The sequence below is a fragment of the Arachis stenosperma genome, chromosome 9 (assembly GCF_014773155.1).
Source record: "Arachis stenosperma cultivar V10309 chromosome 9, arast.V10309.gnm1.PFL2, whole genome shotgun sequence".
In the NCBI taxonomy this organism is placed as follows: Eukaryota; Viridiplantae; Streptophyta; class Magnoliopsida; order Fabales; family Fabaceae; genus Arachis; species Arachis stenosperma.
Genome location: NC_080385.1, coordinates 134,610,041 through 134,616,526, shown reverse-complemented (window position 1 = coordinate 134,616,526; position 6,486 = coordinate 134,610,041). Strand labels below are relative to the sequence as shown.

The window sequence follows — 6,486 nt, the reverse complement described above, 5'->3', positions numbered from 1 at the left end:
AGCCTTACTGGCGTTTAAACGCCAGTAGGTTCTTCCTCCAGGGTGTGCTATTTTTCTTCCTGTTTTTCATTCTGTTTTTGCTTTTTCAATTGATTTTGTGACTTCTTATGATCATCAACCTACAAAAAACATAAAATAACAAAAGAAAATAGATAAAATATAACATTGGGTTGCCTCCCAACAAGCGCTTCTTTAATGTCAGTAGCTTGACAGAGGGCTCTCATGGAGCCTCACAGATACTCAGAGCAATGTTGGAACCTCCCAACACCAAACTTAGAGTTTGACTGTGGGGGCTCTGTTTGACTCTGATTTGAGAGAAGCTCTTCATGCTTCCTCTCCATGGTAACAGAGGGGTATCCTTGAGCCTTAAACACAAAGGATTCTTCATTCACTTGAATGATCGGTTCACCTCCATCAACATCAATCACAGCCTTTGCTGTGGCTAGGAAGGGTCTGCCAAGGATGATAGATTCATCCATGCATTTCCCAGTCTCTAGGACTATGAAATCAGTAGGGATGTAATGGTCTTCAACTTTTACCAGAACATCCTCTACAAGTCCATAAGCTTGTTTTCTTGAGTTGTCTGCCATCTCTAGTGAGATTCTTGCAGCTTGTACCTCAAAGATCCCTAACTTCTCCATTACAGAGAGAGGCATGAGGTTTACACTTGATCCTAAGTCACACAGAGCCTTCTTGAAGGTCATGGTGCCTATGGTACAAGGTATGGAAAACTTCCCAGGATCTTGTCTCTTTTGAGGTAATTTCTACCTAGACAAGTCATCCAGTTCTTTGGTGAGCAAAGGGGGTTCATCCTCCCAAGTCTCATTACCAAATAACTTGTCATTTAGCTTCATGATTGCTCCAAGGTATTTAGCAACTTGCTCTTCAGTGACATACTCATCCTCTTCAGAGGAAGAATACTCATCAGAGCTCATGAATGGCAGAAGTAAGTCCAATGGAATCTCTATGGTCTCATTTTGAGCCTCAGATTCCCATGGTTCCTCATTAGGGAACTCATTGGAGGTCAGTGCACGCCCATTGAGGTCTCCCTCAGTGGCGTTCACTTCCTCTCCCTCCTCTCCAAATTCGACCATGTTGATGGCCTTGCACTCTCCTTTTGGATTTTCTTCTGTATTGCTTGGAAGAGTACTAGGAGGGAGTTCAGTAACTTTCTTGCTCAGCTGTCCCACTTGTGCCTCCAAATTCCTAATGGAGGACCTTATTTCAGTCATGAAACTTTGAGTGGTTTTGATTAGATCAGAGACCATGGTTGCTAAGTCATATGGGTTCTGCTTAGAATTCTCTGTCTGTTGCTGAGAAGATGATGGAAAAGGCTTGCCATTGCTAAACCTGTTTCTTCCACCATTATTGTTATTGAAACCTTGTTGAGGTCTCTCTTGATCCTTCCATGAGAAATTTGGGTGATTTCTCCATGAAGAATTATAGGTGTTTCCATAGGGTTCTCCCATGTAATTCACCTCTTCCATTGAAGGGTTCTCAGGATCATAAGCTTCTTCTTCAGATGAAGCATCCTTAGTACTGCTTGGTGCATTTTGCATTCCAGACAGACTTTGAGAAATCAAATTGACTTGCTGAGTCAATATTTTATTCTGAGCCAATACGGCATTCAGAGTATCAATCTCAAGAACTCCTTTCTTCTGATTTGTCCCATTGTTCACAGGATTCCTTTCAGAAGTGTACATGAATTGGTTATTTGCAACCATTTCAATTAGTTCTTGAGCTTCTGCAGGCGTCTTCTTCAGATGAAGAGATCCTCCAGCAGAGCTATCCAAAGACATCTTGGATAGTTCAGAGAGACCATCATAGAAAATACCTATGATGCTCCATTCAGAAAGCATGTCAGAAGGACATTTTCTGATTAATTGTTTGTATCTTTCCCAAGCTTCATAGAGGGATTCTCCTTCTTTCTGTCTGAAGGTTTGGACTTCCACTATAAGCTTACTCAATTTTTGAGGTGGAAAGAACTTTGCCAAGAAGGCATTGACTAGCTTTTCCCAAGAGTTTAGGCTTTCTTTAGGTTGTGAGTCCAACCATGTCCTAGCTCTGTCTCTTACAGCAAAAGGGAATAGCATAAGTCTGTAGACCTCAGGGTCAACCCCATTAGTCTTGACAGTGTCACAGATTTGCAAGAATTCAGCTAAGAACTGATGAGGATCTTCCAATGGAAGTCCATGGAACTTGCAATTCTGTTGCATTAGAGAAACTAATTGAGGCTTAAGCTCAAAGTTGTTTGCTCCAATGGCAGGGATAGAGATGCTTCTCCCATAGAAGTCGGGAGTAGGTGCAGTAAAGTCACCCAGCACCTTCCTTGCATTGTTGTTGTTTTCGGCTGCCATGTGTTCTTCTTCTTTGAAGAATTCGGTTAGGTCCTCTATAGAGAATTGTGCCTTAGCTTCTCTTAGCTTTCGCTTCAAGGTCCTTTCAGGTTCAGGGTCAGCTTCAACAAGAATGCCTTTGTCTTTGTTCCTGCTCATATGAAAGAGAAGAGAACAAGAAAATATGGAATCCTCTATGTCACAGTATAGAGATTCCTTGAGGTGTCAGAGGAAAAGAAAAATAGAAGAAAGAGGTAGAAGAATTCGAACTTAGTGAGACAGAGTTCGAATTGTGCATTGAGGAGGAGTGATACTCCATAAATAGAAGGATGTGAGAAGAGGGGAAGAGACTTTTCGAAAATTAACTAAAAAGATTTTTTAAAAAAAAACATTTTGAAAAACTTTAATTTGATTTTCGAAAATCAAGAGTGAGAAAGAAATCAAGTAATTTTTGAAAAAGATTTTGAAATTAGAATTTAAAAAGATATGATTGAAAACTATTTTGAAAAAGATGTGATTAAAAAGATATGATTGAAAAGTGATGGTTTTAAAAAGATATGATTGAGAAGATATGATTTGAAAAACAATTTAAAAAGATTTGATTTTAAAAATTAATGACTTGGCTAACAAGAAAAGATATGATTCAAACATTAAACCTTTCTCAACAGAAAAGGCAACATACTTAAAATGTTCAATCAAATCATTAATTGCTAGCAAGTATCTTTGAAAAAGGAAAGAAATTGATTTTGAAAACATTTGATTGAAAAGATTTGATTTGAAAAAGATTTGATTTTGAAAAACTTTGAAAACTTGAAAAAAATCTGAATTAAAAACAGAATCTTCCCTCTTGTGCCATCCTGGCGTTAAACGCCCAGAATGGTGCACATTCTGGCGTTTAACGCCCAATGCACTACCTTTTTGGGCGTTAAACGCCCAACCAGGCACCCTGGCTGGCGTTTAAACGCCAGTCTGTCCTTCTTCACTGGGCGTTTTGAATGCCCAGCTTTTTCTGTGTAATTCCTCTGCTGCATGTTCTGAATCTTCAGTTCCCTGTACTATTGACTTGAAAATAGAACCAAGATTATATAAACAATGCATGCAAGACACCAAACTTAAAATAAGACACTGGACTCAAACAAGAAACATAAAATATTTTTGGTTTTTATGATTTTGTAAATTTTTTTGGTTTTTTTCGAAAATTAAGTGGAAAAAGAAAATAAAGGTATCAAAATTCTTAATGAGAATTCCAGGAATCATGCAATGTTAGTCTAAAGAAATTAGACATGGATAGCCAAGCTTCAGCAGGACATTGCATTCAAGAGCTAAATTGATGAGAATCAATCAGCTTTGGTGATGATAAGAACATCACCTTGAAACACTAGAATTCATTCTTAAGAACTCTGAAGAAAAATACCTAATCTAAGCAACAAGATGAACCGTCAGTTGTCCATACACGAAACAATCCCCGGCAACGGCGCCAAAAACTTGGTGCACGAAATTGTGATCATCAATGGCGCCATCAACATGGTACGCTCATTGCAATCTCAACTCTTTATCACAACTCCGCACAACTAACCAGCAAGTGCACTGGGTCGTCCAAGTAATACCTTACGTGAGTAAGGGTCGATCCCACGGAGATTGTCGGTATGAAGCAAGCTATGGTCACCTTGTAAATCTTAGTCAGGCAGACTCAAATAGGTATAGATGATGAATAAAACATAAAGATAAAGATAGAGATACTTATGTAATTCAATGGTGGGATTTTAGATAAGCGTATGAAGATGCTTGGTCCCTTCCGTCTCTCTGCTTTCCTACTGTCTTCATCCAATCCTTCTTACTCCTTTCCATGGCAAGCTTATGCAAGGGTTTCACCATTGTCAGTGGCTACCTCCCATTCTCTCAGTGGAAATGTTCAACGCACCCTGTCACGGCACGGCTATCCAGCTGTCGGTTCTCGATCGGGCCTGAATAGAATCCAGTGATTCTTTTGCGTCTGTCACTAACGCCCCGCCCTCAGGAGTTTGAAGCACGTCACAGTCATTCAATCATTGAATCCTACTCAGAATACCACAGACAAGGTTAGACCTTCCGGATTCTCTTGAATGCCGCCATCAGTTCTTGCCTATACCACGAAGACTCTGATCTCACGGAATGGCTGGCTCGTTTGTCAGGCGAGCGCTCGGTTGTCAGGCGATCAACCATGCATCGTGTATCAGGAATCCAAGAGATATTCACCCAATCTAAGGTAGAACGGAGGTGGTTGTCAGTCACACGTTCATAGGTGAGAATGATGATGAGTGTCACGGATCATCACATTCATCAAGTTGAAGAACAAGTGATATCTTGGAACAAGAACAAGCTGAATTGAATAGAAGAACAATAGTAATTGCATTAATACTCGAGGTACAGCAGAGCTCCACACCTTAATCTATGGTGTGTAGAAACTCCACCGTTGAAAATACATAAGAACAAGAGTGATCATTGGCTTCGGTCCCAAAGAGGGAACCAGAAGAACCAAGATGAAAATACAATAGTAAAAAAAGGTCCTATTTATAGAGAACTAATAGCTTAAGAATTACAAAGATGAGTAAATGACATAAAAATCTAATTCCGGGCCCACTTGGTGTGTGCTTGGGCTGAGCATTGAAGCATTTTCGTGTAGAGACTTCTCTTGGAGTTAAACGCCAGCTTTTATGCCAGTTTGGGCGTTTAACTCCCACTTTGGTGCCAGTTCCGGCGTTTAACGCTGGGAAATCGGAAGGTGACTTTGAACGCCGGTTTGGGCCATCAAATCTTGGGCAAAGTATGGACTATTATATATTGCTGGAAAGCCCAGAATGTCGACTTTCCAACGCCATTGAGAGCGCGCCAATTGGGCTTCTGTAGCTCCAGAAAATCCACTTCGAGTGCAGGGAGGTCAGAATCCAACAGCATCTGCAGTCCTTTTCAGTCTCTGAATCAGATTTTTGCTCAGGTCCCTCAATTTCAGCCAGAAAATACCTGAAATCACAGAAAAACACACAAACTCATAGTAAAGTCCAGAAAAGTGAATTTTAACTAAAAACTAATAAAAATATACTAAAAACTAACTAGATCATACTAAAAACATACTAAAAACAATGCCAAAAAGCGTACAAATTATCCGCTCATCACCATCCATTCAGATTTTGAGAGATCATGTTGACCTGTTGAGTCAACACTTTGTTCTAAGCCAATATGGCATTCAGAGTATCAATTTCAAGAACTCCTTTCTTTTGAGGTATCCCATTATTCACGGAATTCCTCTCAGAAGTGTACATGAATTGGTTGTTTGCAACCATGTCAATGAGTTCTTGAGCCTCTTCAGGCGTTTTCTTCAGGTGAATAGATCCACCTGCAGAGTGGTCCAATGACATTTTCGAGAATTCAGAGAGACCATAATAGAATATATCTAATATGGTCCATTCTGAAAACATGTCAGATGGACATCTTTTGGTCAGCTGCTTGTATCTTTCCCAAGCTTCATAGAGGGATTCACCATCTTTTTGTTTGAAGGTTTAAACATCCACTCTCAGCTTGCTCAGCTTTTGAGGAGGAAAGAATTTATCCAAGAAGGCAGTGACCAGCTTATCCCATGAGTCCAGGCTATCCTTGGGTTGTGAATCCAACCATATTCTAGCTCTGTCTCTTACAGCAAAAGGGAAAAGCATGAGTCTGTAGACTTCAGGATCAACTCCATTCGTCTTTACAATCTCACAAATCTGCAAGAACTCAGTTAAAAACTGATAGGAATCTTCAAATGGAAGTCCATAAAACTTGCAGTTTTGTTGCATTAAGGCAACTAGCTGAGGTTTCAGCTCAAAGTTATTGGCTCCAATGGCAGGAATGGAGATGCTTCTTAAAGGTTGTTTCTGGATTGTTGTAATTTAGCTTCTCTTAATTTTCTCTTCAAAGTCCTTTCAGGTTCTGGATCAATTTCAACAAGAGTGCCTTTATCCCTGTTCCTGCTCATATGAAAGAGAAGAAAACAAGAAAAAAAAAGAGAAATCCTCTATGTTACAGTATAGAGATTCCTTTATGTTAGTAGAAGAAGAAGGGGGTAGAAGAATGAAGAAGGATGGATTCGGATTTATGGATGAAGAGAGGTGGAGAGAAGTGTTAGTAATTAAAT

The 6,486-nt window shown here is 39.8% G+C and overlaps 1 non-coding gene across 1 annotated transcript; it reads left to right on the top strand.

Annotated features, from left to right (window-relative positions):
- Positions 1 to 5,789: 5,789 nt before the first annotated feature.
- Positions 5,790 to 5,893, top strand: LOC130952258 (small nucleolar RNA R71). The gene has a single exon (XR_009074438.1). It is a non-coding gene; the product is annotated as a small nucleolar RNA R71 (small nucleolar RNA).
- Positions 5,894 to 6,486: the final 593 nt, after the last annotated feature.